The sequence below is a fragment of the Grampus griseus genome (assembly GCF_964374135.1).
Source record: "Grampus griseus genome assembly, chromosome: 18".
Lineage (NCBI taxonomy): Eukaryota > Metazoa > Chordata > Mammalia > Artiodactyla > Delphinidae > Grampus > Grampus griseus.
Window position 1 is genome coordinate 10,446,049 of NC_139012.1, and position 19,602 is coordinate 10,465,650.

General features: G+C 45.1%; 1 protein-coding gene across 2 annotated transcripts in view; it reads left to right on the forward strand.

The window, feature by feature from the left end:
* The first annotated feature begins 5,321 nt into the window (after window positions 1–5,321).
* The window catches only part of GGACT (gamma-glutamylamine cyclotransferase), a 46,446-nt gene continuing 32,165 nt past the window's right edge, over window positions 5,322–19,602 (forward strand). The window contains exons 1-2 of one of the 2 annotated variants that reach the window (XM_082675558.1): window positions 5,322–5,375; window positions 9,978–10,142. The gene's annotated coding sequence lies outside the window, so the exon portion shown is untranslated. The other variant, XM_082675559.1, reaches the window with a different exon arrangement.

Genomic DNA, 19,602 nt, shown 5'->3' on the forward strand with positions numbered 1-19,602 from the left:
TCTCTAAGTACATAAGCCCCTGGGTCTGTTCTGCTGTCCAGACCTGATACTGACCATTGGCACGCATCCCTCTTTTGCCTTCAGCCTGTAAAAACACTATTACCTTTAAATTCCTCCCCCCTCCCCCCCAAACCTCCTAACTGCATCTTTGTTTGGTGAGGTATCTCAGGGCTCCATGGGTGTGTGGTCTCCCCCATGGCAATGAGCCAATAAATCTGACTTTGTCCAATGATGGTTTTGTACTGGAGATATTTGATTGGGCTAAGACAGGGCACAGTTAATCGTTATGACCCTGGTCAGGCCATCCAACCTCTTTACCTCATCTGTAAAGTGGAGGAAATTCTCTACCTGGCCTTTATTGTGCAATGCAGGGGTATGGATCAAATGGGATCATGTATGTGAAAGCTCTTCATGGGTAGAACCATACGTACAGCGTTATCCATTGGAACTAGCACTTTGAACAAAGAGGTTCCAAAATAGAATTATTAGTGCAGATGACACACATTTCAGCACATATGACCCAGCTACCTTGTTTTAGCCCTTAAGTTAAAGAGCATGAGTTTCAGGTTCAGCTGGATATGGACACTTTTATTTCCTGGCAGCATGTCTTTGAATGGGTTATTGAACCTCATGGAGCCAATTCATATGTAGACCAGGAATGATCATATCTGCTTCATACTATGGTTCAAAGGGTAATGTGAGGAAAGAGTCATACTGTACCAGGCACATAGGAGCACTCAATATGTGTTCATTTCCTGCATCGACGGCTCAAGGGAATCAAGCCACATTTCCCCTTGTAATGTCCACATTGCTCAAGGGAATCAAGCCACATTTCCCCTTGTAATGTCCACCATTATCTCCTTTAAAAAGTTGCTGTTTGGAGAGCAGGACCAAATAACTTGATTCTGGCTTTAAGCAGAGCAATGGCAGCAATGTTACAGGGTTAGAGATTGGTTTGTGGCCTCTTTGCAATGTGATTAGCTTCCTCCATGGTGGATGGCATATCTGGTCGGTCAGATTACTTTCTTCTGGGAGTTCTTTCAGTTATCCTCCAGTTATATATCTCATATAGTGCTTTACTCTGGTCTTTGCTTGTTATTCCAAAAATTACAGAAGGTAGGCAAGAAGAGCATAAACCATCTGAACCGCAATTGCTTGGAAAATTCTGTCGCCTTTTTAGACAAGATATTGCCTATCTTTTGTGGAGAAAAGGTCAGTGCCTTATTTTTAAATATCTGACAGCAGCGCACATCATCTTTAAAACAATAATTCCAGAAATACCAGGATTGCATTTAACGTGAATGAACCTAGCTTCATGAGGTTGGTTTTCTCCTCTCATTAATTTCTTTGCCGTGGAAATTGTTTAGCAATGAGACCTGTTGTACTAAGTGAAATAACTCAACAGAATGACAAGGAAAAAACAACTCTGCCACTTTCAAATTTAACAGCAAATTTTTAGAACCTGGTTTAGAAAATGGAAGCAAGGAATCCCATTATTTGCAGAATTTTTTTATTCTATTTTGTGACATACAAATTTTCTAAATTATCCTGATTAATGGATCCTATGTTGATTTTTTGGTCAAGTTCATATTGATTTACCTAGGGGAAATGATCAAAAAATAAAGTTCAATGAAATAAATATTACTGAATACCTACTCTGGGTACCATGGTGGGAAGTGCTGGAAACATCCAAAGGAGACAGGTCTGACCTCATGGAACTCAGTCCAGGAGGGAGACAGTTATAAACAACTATCACAGAACGAAGAGGCAGGGATTTTAATGGTGACTGGAGCAAAAGACTATGGAGCAGCGTAGACAAACTTTTTCTGTAAAAGGGCAGACAAAATATTTTAGGCTTTGCAGGCCAGCTTGTCAGGCCACCTTGTCTCAGTGGCGGCTACTCAGCTCTGCTGCTATCACAAAAAAGCAGCCATAGAGGGACTTCCCTGGTGGCGCAGTGGTTAAGAATCTGCCTGCCAACACAGGGGACACGGGTTCGGGCCCTGGTCCAGGAAGATCCCACATGCTGCGGAGCAGCTAAGCCCATGCGCCACAACTACTGAGCCTGTGCTCTAGAGCCTGCGAGCCACAACTACTGAAGCCCACGTGCCACAACTACTGAGCCTGCACTCTAGAGCCGGCGAGCCACAACTGCTGAGCCTGCGTGCCTAGAGCCCGTGCCTCACAACAAGAGAATCCACCACAGTGAGAAGCCCACGCACCGTGACGAAGAGTAGCCCCCGCTCACCGCAACTAGAGAAAGCTTGCATGCAGCAACGAAGACCCAACACAACCAAAAATAAGTAAATAAATAAATTAATTTTTTTAAAAAAAGAAAAGGTCATTTATTAAAAAAAAGCCATAGACAACCCATAAATGAGTCAGCATGACTGTATTTTCAGTAAAACTTTATAGACACTGAAATTTGAATCTCATAATTTTCATGTGTCATGAAGTTTTATTTCTTCTCTGGATTTTTTTCAAGCACTTAAAAATGTAAAACTCATTGTTAGCTTACAAAAACAAATGGTGGGCTGGATTTAGTTTGCAGGTTATTTAGGGCCAAAGATGATTATTTGTAATAATTTACTAGAATAATTTGATAATATTTCAGTAGATTTTATAGTGTTATCCAGTTAGACTTGAAGCTCTGTATGTAGCACCCTGGTTCTGTTGCTTATTTCACATTGTAAGCATCTTTTCAAGAGATGCAGAAGACATTTTCCCATCTATTGTGTGGTCCTTGCAATTCTGGAGACATGTGGGAGGGGTAACAAGGAGATGAAGTTGACTTCTTTTGCATAATACTAAGTAGCAGTGCATTCAGTCAAATATAAATTAGACATCTAACACCAAAGTCTAGAAAACAGAGCTTGGCAATTACCTGCTGGTATTTAGAAAACAAAAATGGCCAAACTGGATAATTCCACTGAAAGACAATTTGTTAGTCTAAATCCTTTGAGTTGATAAAGGAAATGTTTGTGCCCGAGCTTTGAACCCGGGCATAACTTTTTGCCAGCTGCTTGACCTTGAGTCTGGAGGGTATGGGAGATTGTGGACCGCAGAGCAACAGACCAGAAAAACAGCTGATGGTGGGCTAAAACGTTTTCGGTGAGGGACTCACCTATACAATTTGCATGCAACTGACGGCCTCCATGAGTCAACTCAGTTCCTAAAACCCACCAGAGTAATTGGCTTGCTAAGGGCTCCTGTGTAACCCACCAAACCTAAACTGAAGCCAAGACTTGTCTACACTGACCAATCAGTTTCCTTGAGAAACTGTGACTTTTTTCCTAACACAGTGTTGTAGGTCAATTACACTTCAAAAACAAACAAAAGAAAATACAAACAAACAGTGAAACATGGATCAGATTTGTAGTTACCGAGGGTGGAAGGTGGGGTGATTGGATGAAAGTAGTTAAAAGGTACTGCAAGCTTCAGGTTGTAAGATAAGTACTAGGGATGTAATGGACAACATGATAAATATAATTAACACTGCTGTATGCTGTATATGAAAGTTGTTAAGAAAGTAAATCCTAAGAGTTCTCATCACACAAAACATTTTTTTCTATTTAATTGTATCTATATAAGATGATGGATGTTACTAACCTTATTGTGATAATCATTTCATGATATATATGTCAAATCATTATGCTGTACACCTTAAACTTATACAGCGCTCTAAGTCCATTATATCTTAATAAAACTGGAAAAAAATAAATTACCATCTAAAAAAAAAAGAAGTACTTGTTAAAGTGTATTTCTTTCACTGGACCCACTCCCCAGAGTTGCTTATTCAGAAGGTCTGGGGTGTGGCCTGTGAGTTCGCATTTCTAAATTTCCAGGTGCTGCTAATGCAGCCCATCTGGGACCACATTTTGAGAATTACTACTCTATTTGTCTATGGGTTATTTTTTTGACAGTTAAACTGAAGATCTCATCCCACAGACCCTAATCTATGTTGGATCAGATTCTCCCAGCCTTATCTGGCACTAAATGCACTTTAACACTCATCTTGTTACCATCTTTAATTTTCCTTTATTGGAAGAATTATTTATTCATGTATTTTCCTTACACTTTCCTTTGCTGACATGATCTTCCTCCCTCAAAGAAAAAGAATAAATAAATAAAATGGAACCATTCTGCCTTTTGAAAAAAATTAAGATGCTACTGCTACTCTTTAAAAATAGTATGTTAAAAATATACACCAGGGCTTCTCTGGTGGCACAGTGGTTGAGAGTCCGCCTGCTGATGCAGGGGACAGGGGTTCGTGCCCCGGTCCGGGAAGATCCCACGTGCCACGGAGCGGCTGGGCCCGTGAGCCATGGCCGCTGAGCCTGCGCGTCCGGAGCCTGTACTCCGCAACTGGAGAGGCCACAGCAGTGAGAGGCCCGCATACCGAAAAAAAATATATATATATATATATATACCAGACAAGATTTTTAATAAATTTAATCATGAGCTTCCCCAAACAAGAAAGAACTCTGAAAATTATAGCTTATGAATCTGATCTTTTAGATTTCTTTAGGAAAATCTGTTCAAAACACAACCACATCAGCATTACTGGAAATGTTTGAATAGAAATCAGATTGTAAAAACCACGTGGATCCAGCCCACATACATGAGAAAGTGGAAAGGTAGACAGTGAGTTAGGGGGATTATTGCTACTCCAACGACTAGTACTTGTGAGGGGAGGGGCAGAAGGGGCCCCTTCTCTCTCGCTATGCCGTTCTTGCCATCTGGGTCCCCAAAGTAGCATTGCTTAAGCCCAGAATGAACACAGTCTCCAGAAAAAATTCTCCTTCCGCTTTTGGTCTTCACTCCTCTAATTTCTGGGGCTCAAATTCAGTCCTAGGATCCAGGAACAGACGGTAAGTCATTACTTCCATTGTCCCCTACAACCACAGTTTTAACTGAAAATGGAGAATTGGTAAATAAGTGGCAGTATCAAGACTATATGATTATCTGTATCCAGTATGGTATCGGCGCTGAGAGTGGATGCTGGAGTGTGAGGCCTTGGTCATCACCTTGTGCATCTGCCCGACAGGATGCATCCCCAGGTGTTGGCTCATTTCTAAGCGTGTGAGTGTGTGTGTGTATATCTGACGCGGTGTGTCCCCAGGTGTATCGGGGTCCAACATGGACTCAAAAGGCTGACCCTGGACGCCCCGGTGGGACGCGTTAGAGCGTGTGCGCCCGTCTGGCTCCCGGCGCGTGCCCAGGTGTGCACGCGGCCCGCGCAGGCAGGTACACTGTCCCTCCTCCAGGGGGCGCCGCCGGGGGCGGCCTCCCGGGGCGGCCGCGCCAGCCTCGGCCAGGATTTCCGCTCCGCCCCCCTGGCCCGGTCTCCCAGACGGCGCCGCGCTCCGAGGCAGGTGAGGAGCTGGGCTCGGGCCGAGCCGGGGTCCCTGTGCCCGCCCCCGTCCCCGCCGCGAGGGTGCCCTAGAGGCCCCGGGGACTCGGGGTGTTGCTGCCGGCGCGTCGCGCCAGGGCGGAGTCCGGGGCCCGCGTGAGTCGGGGAGGGAGAGTCGGGGAGGGGCGGCGGAGGGGGGCGCCGAGGGGCTGGGGCAGAGCCTGGGCCGTGAAGGGACGCGGGCGCCTGTGGGACCAGCTGGAAGGGAGGGGACACGGGGCCGCTACGCGCGTCCACACGTTGCTCCGCGCGGCGCGAGGCGGACGCCACCACCGCCAGAACGACGGGGGGCAGGGAGAGTTGGGAACTGCCTGCAGGTGTGCACGCTGCCCCTTCCCAGTAAGGAAGGTAGTTTTAAAAGGATCTTGCAGTATAATGAGGCTGACGCTTTAGAGAAATTCTGTTTTTTAACTGGAGATTCTTGTTTGCGAGGAGACCAGAAGCTGCAAAAGAAAAAAAACAAAACTTCTGGCGTTTGTCAGTTTCTGAGCTCAGGTTTCTTTGGAGCCGTTAGTGACACAGCTGAGTTTTTGGAGAAATTTCTCTTACTGCCTGATTACGAAATATGGTTATTGAGCTTTCACTCTGTTGGCCAAAGAGCACCGCACCTGCACTGGAAACCCTAAATAGGTGCACGGTTTTTTGAACACACCTTTCTGACTCCAGGCTGACTGTTAATATTGAACTGATAAGAAAATGAGACTTGTGGCCACGTCTTCTCAAAGCAGGTTATTAATTTTGCTCAATGTCCCAGGGAGAAATCCTGTATTAAAAACTAAAGTGTCTCTCTAAGGGTGTGGAGAAAAGGGAACCCTCTTGCACTGTTGGTGGGAATGTAAATTGATACAGCCACTATGGAGAACAGTATGGAGGTTCCTTAAAAAACTAAAAATAGAACTACCATGCGACCCAGGAATCCCACTACTGGGCATATACCCTGAGAAAACCACAATTCAAAAAGTCATGTACCAAAATGTTCATTGCAGCGCTATTTACAATAGCCAGGACATGGAAGCAACCTAAGTGTCCATTGACAGATGAATGGATAAAGAAAGCATGGCACATATATACAATGGAATAGTACTCAGCCATAAAAAGAAACGAAATTGAGTTATTTGTAGTGAGGTGGATGGACCTAGAGTCTGTCATACAGAGTGAAGTAAGTCAGAAAGAGAAAAACAAATACCATATGCTAACACATATATATGGAATCTAAAAAAAAAAATGGTTCTGAAGAACCTAGGGGCAGGACAGTAATAAAGAGACAGACGTAGAGAACGGACTTGAGGACACGGGGAGGGGGAAGGGTAAGCTGGGACGAAGTGAGAGAGTGGCATGGACATATATACACTACCAAATGTAAAATAGATAGCTAGTGGGAAGCAGCCGCATAGCACAGGGAGATCAGCTCAGTGCTTTGTGACCACCTAGAGGGGTAGGATAGGGAGGGTCGGAGGGAGCCGCAAGAGGGAGGAGATATGGGGATATATGTATATGTATAGCTGATTCATTTGTTACAAAGCAGAAACTAAGACACCATTGTAAAGTAATTATATGCCAATAAAGATGTTAAAAAAAACCCTCAAAAACTGAAAGGTCTCTAAGTCAGTTGGATTGACCAATATAAAGAGTAGGTCTTTTTTTAATATATAAAGTTATTTATTTATTCATATTTGGCTGAGTTGGGTCTTCGTTGCTGCACGCGGGCTTTCTTTGGTTGTGGCAAGCGGGGGCTACTCTTCGTTGTGGTATGTGGGCTTCTCATTGCGGTGGCTTCTCTTGTTGCGGAGCACGGGCTCTAGGCACGCGGGCTTCAGTAGCTGTGCACGTGGACTCAGTAGTTGTGGCTTGCGGGCTCTAGAGCGCAGGCTCAGTAGTTGTGGCGCACGGGCTTAGTTGGCTCCGCGGCATGTGGGATCTTCCCGGACCAGGGCTCGAGCCCATGTCCCCTGCATTGGCAGGTGCATTCTTAGCCACTGCGCCACCAGGGAAGCCCAAGAGTAGGTCTTACACACACGTTTTTATGTACTTTTTCCTGTAATTGAAGACATTCTCCCTGGTCTCTCTCAATTAATTGAAATGCTAATGTGGAGAGCCCCCGCAGGTTGCCCTCATTTTCCCCAAATGCCTTGTTTTCCTGAACTGACTCCCAGGAGAAGCCAGAAGTCCCTGAATAAGCAGGCTGCCCGGGTAGAGAGCATTTGTATTTCAAACGCTGAGTTTGCAAAGGTAAATTAATTTCTAATTGGTGGACCTTTGTACAGAAGGGTTTTGGACTAGCTGACCTCGAAAACAAGGGTGCTGACGACTAGCACTAGTCTTAGAGAAGGTGGTTATTCACGCTGGCCTTAGGTAGCCGCAGTAGGAAGTATATAGAATAGAGCAGGGATAGAAGCCGATACTGTTTAAGTTTTTTAATTACCTGTACATTTCCCTCTTATTTTATGTAGTAAGCTCTCTTGAACGTTCCAATCTGGGTCAGCTCTTCCAAGTGGAGTCATTGAAGGGCTTTGCACCCACAGTCAGCCGGGCCTTTCCGAGGGGGTAGGGCAACCCCTGCAGGCCGGCGTGGAGGTGAGTGCTGCAGTGTTTGCAGACGGATTGGTCCCAAGGAAGGTGATAACAGGAGGACAAAATTCAAGTGATCTTAGCAGTCTTTTCTAGAACCTCCTCCATCCAGAGGTAACCCTTAGATTAGAGATTTTATTAAGAGAGTGTTGGTTAAAACAGGGCCAGCATCTTGTTTAACAGGAATTTGGTCTTTAATTGAAGGTCTCTGGGTCGGTAAAACTGCTCAGGGCAAGTCAGCCTTGCCTTGATTAGATCTGAGAGCTGTGTAGGCAGAGCTTACTCTGTGAAAGGTGTTATTACCTTCCCTCCCCCCCACCCCACCCCACCCCACCCCACACACAATGGGTTTACAGAGAAGACCAAGTTACTGGAAGTCTCAGGGTTTGTATGGCATCATGAGGTAATAGACATGGTCAATAGCTAAAATGTTAAGGAGGATGAAGCATAATAAATGCCCAACAGCAGTCGGAGCCCAGGGAGATGAATTCCCTCCGGAGGACTTGGCGAGGTCACGTTTGGGCTTTACCTTGGGCCCAGAGTAGAAGTTTTATAGGCAGAGGAGTGGAATGGGGGCGGGCATTCCTGGAGGTGGATGCCTGGAGCAAGGTAAGAAGTTTAAAAGGTAGCCATTGTGAGAGAGATGGGCGAAACTCTGCAAGGAGGGTGGGAGGCCTGCCTAGAGAGAAGGGCTGTCTGGAGATAAATTCTACTTTTTGATCAAAGCTCTGATTTTCCCCTCCTTTTTATTAAAGCAAATATAAAAGTAAAGGGAATAGTATAATGAACTTCCATATATCCATCAAATAGATTTAACAGTTGGTTAAAATGATTTCTCTTTTTGGCCATATCTGCTTTATCTTCTTGTTGAAGCAGTTTAAATTGCGGATAACAATATTCACCCCTAAGCAGTGTGGTGTGCACCTCCAGAAAAGGGCATTTTCTTGTATAAGCATAATACCATTGTCACCTCCTAATCAAATTGACAATAATTCCTTAATGTTTTCTAAAACCCAGTCCACAGATTTCCTTGATTGCCTCAGAAATGCACTTTTACTTTCGGTTTGTGTGAATCAGAATGGGACACACGTGGTGTTTTGTTGAGTCTCTGTTGCCTCTTAATCCAGGACAGGGGGTTGGCAAACTTAATGAAAAGGGCCAGTTACTCACTCTTCAGGCTTTTCAGGCCATGTGGGCTCCATTGCAGCTACTCAGCTGTGTTGTCCTACAGAAGCAGCCATGGATGATATGAACGTGAATGAGCATGGCTGTGTTCCAATAAAATTTTGTTTTCAAAGTTTTTTGTTTTAAACTCCACCAGCAGGCAGCAGGTATCTGAGGGCCAAAGTTTGCCGATCCTGGTCTAGAGCAGTCCTGTGGGCTTCTTTAATGCCCGTGATTTACTGGTATTGCTCGGTTGGCTGTGGGTGGCTCTCATTCTGGATTTATTCAGCTTTCTGTATAGTGTGGTTTAGCTTGTTCCTCTGTCCCCTGTATCTCCTGTAAACTGGAAGGTGGATCTAAAGGCTTAATTAGAGTCAGTCACCATTCATGGCAAGTATACTTCAGATGTGGTTTGGTGGTTCGAATTTTTTTTTTTTAATAAACTTATGGCTTCAAAAAACTCGGAAACCCCCATTCAGGAAGCTCCATGTTCCTAAAATAAGCTTTGCCTGATGGCTGAAGATACACTTATTTTCCATTCTCATTTTCCTTACTTGAAGGAGAGGACGTAGCTGCTATTTCTCAAGAAAGTCCAGAACTTTGAACCCCTCTGCTAGGCCAGTGCGAGCTTACTGCTCTTCTAGGCATCCTGCGGCCCCTCGGGCTGGTGGATCACGTTTTTGCACTGAACGGCAGTTCCTTCCATGGCCCACCCCCAAGTTCTGAGATGCCATCCGAGGGGCTGGGTGAAGTGCTTTTGTCTTTTAAGCCCCTCATCTCTTAAACTCTCAGCTTTCTTCACTCCCGTTTCTCTTCATCTCACCCCTGGCAGGACTGAGAACTGGATACTTGTCCATGGGCTTCTGGTCATGCTGTGAGGCGGGACGGCTTCTGGTGTCCTGTTCAGAAGGATTCTGAGGTCAAACGCTTTTCAGACTCAGACTCACTACGATGTGGGATTCCAGGGCAACGCGGTTTTGAAGAAACAAGCTTACAGGTGAGAGTTGTTTTTTTCCTCTGTTCTGGAATGTTTGCTGTTCTTAAACTGTAGAGCACCAGAGGAAGTATGTTGATAAGAGTGTCAGTTGGAAGTCCTGTCTTTCTGTCTTTTAGGAATAGTAGGGAAACTGTCTGTTCTTCCCTGAACACATTTTTCCAGATAATGTGCCTTTGGTCTTTTTCTTACTGATTTGTAAGAATTCTTTATGCATTGAGGGTGCTAATCTTTTGTCATATATGTTACAACTACTTCCCCATTTTGTTTTTTTTTTTACTTTGTTTACAGTACTTACGCTCTGCAGAAACATTTAATTTTAACATAGGGAAAAAATGTCAATCTCCCCTTTACAGTTTCCTTGTTTTGTGTTTTGCTTAGAAAGACCTGCCCATTTCAAGATCTTTTTTTAAACGTCTGTGTTAACACAGATAAATGATGAAAACTAGGAACATGTGATTCTGAAAAAGAATACTGAAGGGGGCTCTTTCTACCAAAGACTATAATATTTTGACTTTAAAATGGGCCCTACATTGATAAGTCTTGAAGTTGGGAGATGGGTATTTGGGGGAATCATTATATCATTATTTCTGTATATATTTGACTTCCCAAGATAAAAAAGTTTTCTGAAAAAAAAGAACAATAGGCGGAAAAGCCATTTTGTCCCATTCGTATTCAGCAACTATTATCTACTGTGTGCTGAATACTGGGAGTGTTTTGTCAATAAAGGCACAAGATCTCGGAACGTATATTTCTCACATAAGAGGCAGATGTTCATGTCATGGTTGAGGACACCACCTCCTGTGTTAAGACTGCCTGGCTTCAAAACCTGGCTCTGCCACATACTGGCTGGGTGATTTTGAACTTTTTAATTTAAAACATGCGGGATAATAATCGTGTCTACCTGATAGGGTTTTGGGGCGGCTTGAATGGGAAAACGCACGAAAATTCCTTTGCGTGGTACTTAGCATTTCGTAAATGCTCAAGTGCAGACTCTGAGGAAGAGAATACAGTAACTTCAGTCGAGCCAGGACCACGGGAGAGGAGCAGGTGCTGAGAGAGGTATGGAGCGGGGTCATGACCTCGCCTGGGCTGCTTGAGTAGGGTTGGGAGAACTTTTCAGAGGAGCAGACTTTTGAGTGGAGATGTGAGACATGGAAAACACATCTTTTAATCAAAAGTGCCCTCCTTTGTGGCGAAATGAGGAGGGCAAGGTGACAGCAGAGAAAGGGCCCAGGCGAGGGCTGGGCGACTAGAGGAAGCAGGTTTGACTTTGTCTTAGTTTCCTGGTGCTGCCAGAGCAAGTGCCGCCAACTCCATGGCCTGAAACCACCCCGATTGACTGTCCTGTTCTTCAGGCCAAGAGTCCAGCTGGGTGTCACTGGGCTGAAATCAGGGGCTGTGTCCCCTCCTGGAGGCTCTAGAGGAGAATGTGTTTTCTCGACTCTGCATCTCCCACTTGAGAGGGAGCAGCGCTGCGTCCCTCAGACACCCCCACCCCACCCCCCCGCCCTGGCCCCCGCCCGCTCACGGTTCCCTGCACCCAGCCAGGAAAGCGGCTGGGTAGTTCTGGTGATGGAACTGCTCTATATGGTTACAGGAATCAGTCAACTTTAAAACTCATAGAACTATACAACAAAAAAGGTCATTTTACTTTATATAAATTCTAATAATAAAGAATGAAAGCAAGAGAGCATGCAACTATTGTAAAACACTGAGTTAAAAATAGAAGGTAGACATAAGAATAAGAGCATTCTGAATTAAGCTAAGATGGCACACATCCACTATTATTATTAAAAGAGACTTCAGCAAGATACAAAGCAAAGACAATGAAAGAGCTTTGTTTTGATCTTGCTTTGAAAAAATCAGCCACACAGGCTATTTTAGACAACTGGGGAAATATGAATACAGCATATTAACGATTTTTTGTTCATTGTTAGGTAAGATTGTAGTTATTTAAAAACCTAAACTTTTGGGCTTCCCTGGTGGCTCAGTGGTTAAGAATCCACCTGCCAATGCAGGAGACACGGGTTCGAGCCCTGGTCCGGGAAGATCCCACATGCCACAGAGCAACTAAGCCTGTGTGCCACAACTACAGAGCCTGCACTCTAGAGCCCGCGAGCCACAACTACTGAGCCCACGTGCCACAACTACTGAAGCCCATGCACCTAGAGCCCGTGCTCCGCAACAAGAGAAGCCACCGCAATGAGAAGCCTGCACACTACAACGAAGAGTAGCCCCCGCTCGCCGCAACTAGAGAAAGCCCACGTGCAGCAACGAAGACCCAACTCGGCCAAAAATAAATAAATAAATAAATTTATTTAAAAAAATAAAAACTAAACTTTTAAGTAAAATTCAGTACCAAAATATTTAGGAGTGAAATGACATAGTTTCAGGTATTTGCTTCAGAATTCTCCAGAAGCAAGCAAACGAACAAAAACTCAAAAAACAAAGAAAGGAGGGCAAATGGAACAGGTACGGCAAACCCAGGATGGTGCATGGATCCTGATGCTGTGTGAGTACACGAGGGCTTACTGTGCTCTGCTTTTGAAAAGGGCTGGAAATGTTTATAACAAAATGACAAGAAAAAAAAAAACAGTGACTTATTCTTCATAAATGCTCTGAAGAATGCCATCTAACTGTTCTTTATTCATTTCGAAGATGTACTAATTTCCCCTCACAGCTTTTATTAGGCTTTTATAATCTGCATCTAACTTTGCAGAAAACCAAATCAAGGGAGAAAGAGTAATTCAAAGCAATTGTGATTCTTCTCAAAAATAAGGGCTTAAAGAATGCTTTTCAAAACTCATTTAATGCTCGTAAATTATTAAGACCATCATGAGATGTAGAAATATTAATAATTTTCATTAATTTATCTGCTGTATCCTCCTAAGTGCGGATGACAGTGGCAGGAAGGGGTAATTAAGGCTCAAATATTTTAAATAAATTGAATGTTACTGAATTAAATTTATATATCTTATAAATATTTTTGGTTTTCTGGTGATGTTCTACATTTAAATATGTTAAATATTCTATATTGGAAAATAAGTAAATTAAAACCAGATTATTTTGTATAGATAAGGTCTTTCTTGAATCTCACCAGCTGCCACATCATAGTTGGCAGAGGATTACAGAATAGTGTCTGGGTGCATGATCCATTTTGCAGTGATCCAGTGTATCACCGCGTACATATGTATCTTGTGCGTGTCTCCTTCCTGTTTTACCGTTAGTGCCGTGATTGCTCTTCCCGTCAGTTTTATGCTGGATTACATTGATGGGTGCATAGTTAATGACACGAGAGCAAATGGACATAAGCAGAGAGTCATTTCTTTGAATGCCTTTTAGCTGTGGTGAACACTGTTGTAGTTTAAAAATGGACTGCTTCCATATGTCTGAGGCAGTAGAAAAAGCTTGCGTTTCAATCCCTTTTTCCTTATTAAAGCATGTCGAGCTCAAGGAAGAAAACCATTTGAAATTTGTGAAATAAAGCTCATACATCTCCCCTTGGATGATTTAGGGACCATGGTCACTGGTCACTGTTGCTTGAAAGTGTGGAGTTGACTCCTGGACTGATTTCCAGTATGTTCCTGCTGTTGTCGTCACCTCACCGCTAGCATTAGGTGAAACTGTGAAGTCTCAGCGTGGACAAGGCCATTGCTGAGGGAGGGCCTGTCTTTTAAATTCAGGTCTCGCCCATTAGCTGCTGTGGTTTGAGCTTCCAGTGAGTAGTAGTATCGTTTAAACAGAGTGGACATTACTGTCATCTGATTGGAAGAATGGTATCCATATAGGTTTTGTTTTGTGACTAGAACCTCTCTGCTTTTGCTTCTGAAACGTTGCTGGAGGGTTAGACCTATTGACAGACCTTCCCTTGTGACATAGGGCATCAGAAAGAAAAGCCGAGCCTGACAGGGGAAGGGAGATTGAGGACAGGTGGCCAGATGGGCTTGAGGTTGCTGTGGTCTAAAGCCTTGGAGGCCAAATACTAGGAAAATTAGGTTCAAAATGTAAACAAAAGGCATGGGTTTCTGTGGTTAAGTCATTTTTGGTTTAAAACTAACATATGGGGACTTCCCTGGTGGCACAGTGGTTAAGAATCCTCCTGCCAATGCAGGGGACACGAGTTTGATCCCTGGTCCGGGAAGATGCCATATGTCACGGAGCAACTAAGCCTGTGCGCCACAACTACGGACTCCTGCGCACCGCAACTACTGAAGCCCGTGCAACTAGAGCCCGTGCTCCGCAACAAGAGAAGCCACCGCAGTGAGAAGCCCGCACACCACGACAAAGAGTAGCCCCCTCTCACTACAACTAGAGAGAGCCCGCGCGCAGCAACGAAGACCCAACGTAGCCCAAAAAAAGAAAAAAAAAACTAATGTGAATTGACCCTTACATCAATTAGGATTGGAGTAAGTCAAACATACTGAAGGATTAGTAAGGATGTTGCCTCCATTGGACCCAAGTCTTTGTTTTAAGAGTTGTTATGGCTGTTCTTTAAATTTGATGCTTGTTGACATTCATTAAGTCTTAGGTATATTTTTCTTGGAGGAGGGTTGGAGGAAGGCATAATGGAAATGTATTGGGGCTTTAAGTCCTGGGTTTGTAACACCAGGCTAATACACCTGCTGCCCCCTGGTGGCAGCGTATTAAATAGTGCAGTTCAGAGGTGAGGAATTCTGGAGAGCTAAAGTCCATTGTATTGATAGAAGTGGATGGTAGAGTGAGCCAGGAGATGGTTTCTCTTTCCAGCTCTTATAATTTCTACCTGTAGTTATGATCTTAGGCAAATAATTTAGTACGGTTAAGTCTAGATTTCACTTTATTCTACTTTAAAAAGTAATTTCTAAAGTTTCTTCCTATTTTAACATCTTAAAATTCTCCAATGGTAATGGCAAATAATATTTAGTGAAAGATATCAAGTTCCACTTTTTGCTTTACCAGATGAATTTTTAAAAATCGGAGATATTTCTTCAAGAAAGAGGACTCCAGAGCAACTCCTGAATACGAGTTTGGCTCTGGACTGCAGGCTGCATAGATCTATCTGCAGCACAGTCCATAATGAATCAGCATGATGACCCTGTGTTATTATGAGCGCCTACATGGTGCATCATTTAAAAATTAATTTTCTTATATTTAATAGTGGTTGAAAAAAACATAAAATTTACCATCATTTTTAGTGTACAGTTCAGTAGTGTTAAGTATAGTCACATTGTTGTACAACAGATCTCCAGAACTATTTCATCCTGCAAAACTGCAACTCTGTACCCACTAAATGACAACTCCCCACTCCTTTCTTTCTGCAGCCCTCAGCAACCATCATTCTTCTTTGTCTCTATGTATTTGATGACTCTGGGTACCTGGTATAAAGTGGAATCACACAGTATTTGTCTTTTTGTGACTCACTTATTTCACTTAGTATAATGTCCTCAAGGTTCATCCATGTTATAGCATGTGCCAGGAGTCCTTTCCTTTTTTTTTTTTTTTTTTGCTGTACGCGGGCCTCTCACTGTTGTGGCCTCTCCTGTTGTGGAGCACAGGCTCCGGACGCGCAGGCTCAGCGGCCATGGCTCACGGGCCCAGCCGCTCTGCGGCATGTGGGATCTTCCCGGACCGGGGCACGAACCCGTGTCCCCTGCATCGGCAGGCGGACTCTCAACCACTGCGCCACCAGGGAAGCCCAGTCCTTTCCTTTTTAAGGTTGAATATCATACGTAGAGACCACATTTTGTTTATTTGTTCATCTGTTGATGGACACTTGGGTGGCTTCCACCTCTTAGCTATTATAATTATTTTTATAATTATATAATTACTAATGCAGAGAGGGTTTATTTATACAATTTCTTTTCTGCATGTAACAGGTCAAACTTCATTATAAAGAACACCATTCAACCGTGCTAGATAACTAGGATATGGCTTTTTGTATGGATAAGTTAAAAAGGAACTAACATCTGTTGGACACAAGCTCTGTGCCAGGCACTTATATATCTGTGATACATTTCTGTTGTTTAGTCCTTATAATAATTCTGTAATTTACCCTCTCTCAGAAGGGAACTAATACTTATTAAAATCACCACATGCCAGAGTTTTGATATACATTACCTCATATAATCCTCATACATCAGTCCTTGAGGTGGGCATTATTATCCCCTTTTTAAAAAAATATTTATTTATTTGGTTGCACCGGGTCTTAGTTCCAGCAGGTGGGCTCCTTAGTTGTGGCTCCAGGGCTCCTTAGTTGCGGCAGGCCAGCTCCTTAGTTGCGGCTTGTGGGCTCCTTAATTGTGGCATGCAAGCTCTTAGTTGCAGCATGCATGTGGGATCTAGTTCCCTGACCAGGGATTGAACACGGGCCCCCTGCATTGGGAGCACAGAGTCTTACCCACTGCACCACCAGGGAAGCCCTATCCCCATTTTTTAGGTGACGTTAACTGAGGTTCAGAGGGATGAAACACCTTGAACGAGGTTACACCACTAAAGGCAGCAGGGTTTCACCTGACTTGGAAATGAAACACGTCCAGTTCAAAAGCGTGTGTCCTTCAGCCTACACCCTGCTCCCCCGCTGCCCGGAGTAACACCTACACCTGTGATCCGAAGGATGTGGGAACAGTATCGAGAAATTACACTGCTGTCCTGATTTATAAGTAGAGAAACTTCTGTAGTGTCTTCCCATTAAATAAACAGCCCTTTGGGTTTTCCTTGCAGAGATTCAGATGAATCTGAATCTGAAACGCAACAAGCCTGGCCTCCCGGCTGATTTTGCAGTCTGCCTAGGACTTCCAAAAGAGTGGTTCTCATGTCCGGTCCCCCCATTCCTGAGGTTATTTTTCGCTTTCTCCCTTTGGATTGGTGGCGAGCCGGGACCGTTTTCGCTGCTGTGAGTTGCCACCTCTCTTGAATGCCGTGGTGTTTGGGGCCGGAGCTTTGATCTGCTCCCTGCATAGTGTTTTCACACAGGGAGGGGATCCTCGACTGTCCTTGTAGATGGTGGTTTTCTTGGGGACTCAGCAAGCTCTTGGAGAGGCCCAGTGCAACATTTCCTCACGTAGGGGAATACAGATACAGATGGATAAGTGAACAACTGGCAAGTTTGATGGTAAATGAGATTTTTACATAGTTTCAAAGTATCTCCTTATGAAATTTTCATCAACTTGTGTCAGGCGGGGCTTGGGGGAGAATAACTTCACCGTGAAGCTGGGAGCAGCCTGGCAGTCAACACTTTCACTGGGTGACCGGAGTGAACGTCATCAGTGATGGGACAGATTGGAGTCATGTGCCATCCAATAGGCAGTGAGAAGAACACAGCATCATTTCCAGAAGATTCCTGCTGAAGATGGGTGGCCTGAATCTAACCATGAGGCAAAGCTGGAAAAAAACAAGTTGAGGAACAGAAACAGAAATAGATGGCCTGAAATCATTGAAAGAGCATGAAAATCAAAGTCAAAGAAAGACTGAGGGATTGTTTCAGGTTGGAGGAAACTGAAGGACAAGACGAGGAATGCATTTGGGATTCTGCACGGGGTCCTTCACTATAAAGAACATCATTGGACAAGTGACAGAACTTGAAAGGGGTCTGAGAGAAGGTGGTCAAGTGCCTGTGCTGATGTCCTGCTGTTGAGGGCTGTGGCGTGGTTGTATGAGGGGGTCCTGGTGGGAAACGGACATGAACACGTGGCGGGAGGGGCGTCAGGTTGGCAGCTCTCTGAGCAAACGTCTCCTGGATGCCCGCCCCATCCCTTGTCTGAGGGCTGAACGCTGAGTGTCTGGGCCTCCTAGCAGATGGGGAGACAGACCTGGGTGGACCTGCGATGAAGCTGCCTGTTCTGGGGTCAGTTCTGCCCCCAAGGGAGGGTGTTTGAGGTGACCTGGCAACCTTGCAGGCTGAGTGGGATTTTGCACATTGAGGCCTGAGGAGTGGCCTGAGGCAGTGGCAGCCTCGTGAGCATAGGGGGGCACAGGTCGTACCCCCAGGGCAGTGTGAGGCCCGGTCTGGATGAGGTGAGGAGAGACGGGTCTGGACGGTGAGCCAGCACGAAGAGCCTTGGCCTTGACACTTTGGATGTGTTCCCTCTAGCCGTGGGACAAATTACCCCAGCATCAGTGGCTGCAAACAACAGACACCCTTCCACGGTTGGGGGCTGAGACTCTGAGAGCTGCCTCACTGGGTGGCTCTGGCCCTGCTGGTGGGGCTGGGGTCTCTGGGGGCTGACTTGGGGGCATCTGAGCTCGCTCACGTAACAGCCAGCAGGCCTTGGGTCCTTTCCGTCTGTCTTGGGAGACCTCAACTCCTCTCCACGTAGCAACGCTTCTGCGTACTTCTGCTAATTTGACCTTGTGGCGGAGCCTGTGAGGCAGGCAAGATGGGAGTTTGCTCCCAGTGAGGCTGAGTGAGGTCACCCAGGGGCTTCCCTGGACCCAGTCCCTTTGAAGCCCACTGCTGCATACGGCCTGGAAGACGCCCCAGGCAGTAAGGCTCCGTTTCCGCTGTCTTCTCAGGGTGGGGAGACTCTGGAGGGTGATCTTTTGAGCAGAACTAATAATTTTTTATTTGTTGTGTATGTCATTCAAGATAACTCTACTACCTGTGGCCTGAATGTTTGTGTCCCCCCAAGGTTCATATGTTGAAATCCTAACCTCCAGTGAGTGTGATGGTTATTTGGATCTTGGGCCTTAGGGAGGTGATTGTGTCATGAGGTTGGAGCCCTTATGTATGGGATTAGTGCCCTTATAAAGGGACCCCAGAGAGCTCCCTGGCCCCTTCTGCCAGGTGAGGACACAGTGAGAAGATGCCCTCTGTGAACCAGAAGGTGGGCCCTCACTAAACACTGAATCTGCTGGTGCCTTAATCTCAGACTTCTCAGCCTCCAGAACTGTGAGAAATAAATGTTTGTGGTTTATAAGTCATTTCATTCATGGTAATTTTGTTATAGCATCCCGAGCAGACTAAGACAAACTCCATTTGTTGGGTACCTGCATGTGGAAAGCTCCATGCTGGGTGCTTTCCTGTGCTGTCTCGGGGTGCCACCCTTCTCTGTGAAGTACGGCTGAGTGATTGGGCAGAGAAGGAGATGACAGAGGCCCAGAGGTTCTGTCATCTGCCAGCGTCGCTGCCCAGGCCTGTCTGATCCCGAAGCCAGACCCCCCTGGCACCGCTTCTGCCACCTGGGGCCCCAGGTGGAGGTGTGAAGAGCATCCCCAGACAGCACCGTGGCTGCGTTCTTCTAAGTAAGGGGACGTTGACACACGGATTTGCTTTTCTTTTGACAATAGCAAAAGAGGCCCACGTGGAGAATGTTTGGCCTGCACTGTGCACGTTTCAAAATCACATTGTTCGGGTGTTCGTATCACCAGGAAAGAGAGGCCTCATGTCTCAGAAGAGCCCTCAGTGGCAAGACAGGCTCCAAACTGGGTCAGAAATGGGAGCAATGAGGCAAGAGGTGGGTCTTACCTCTTAATAACAATCAGG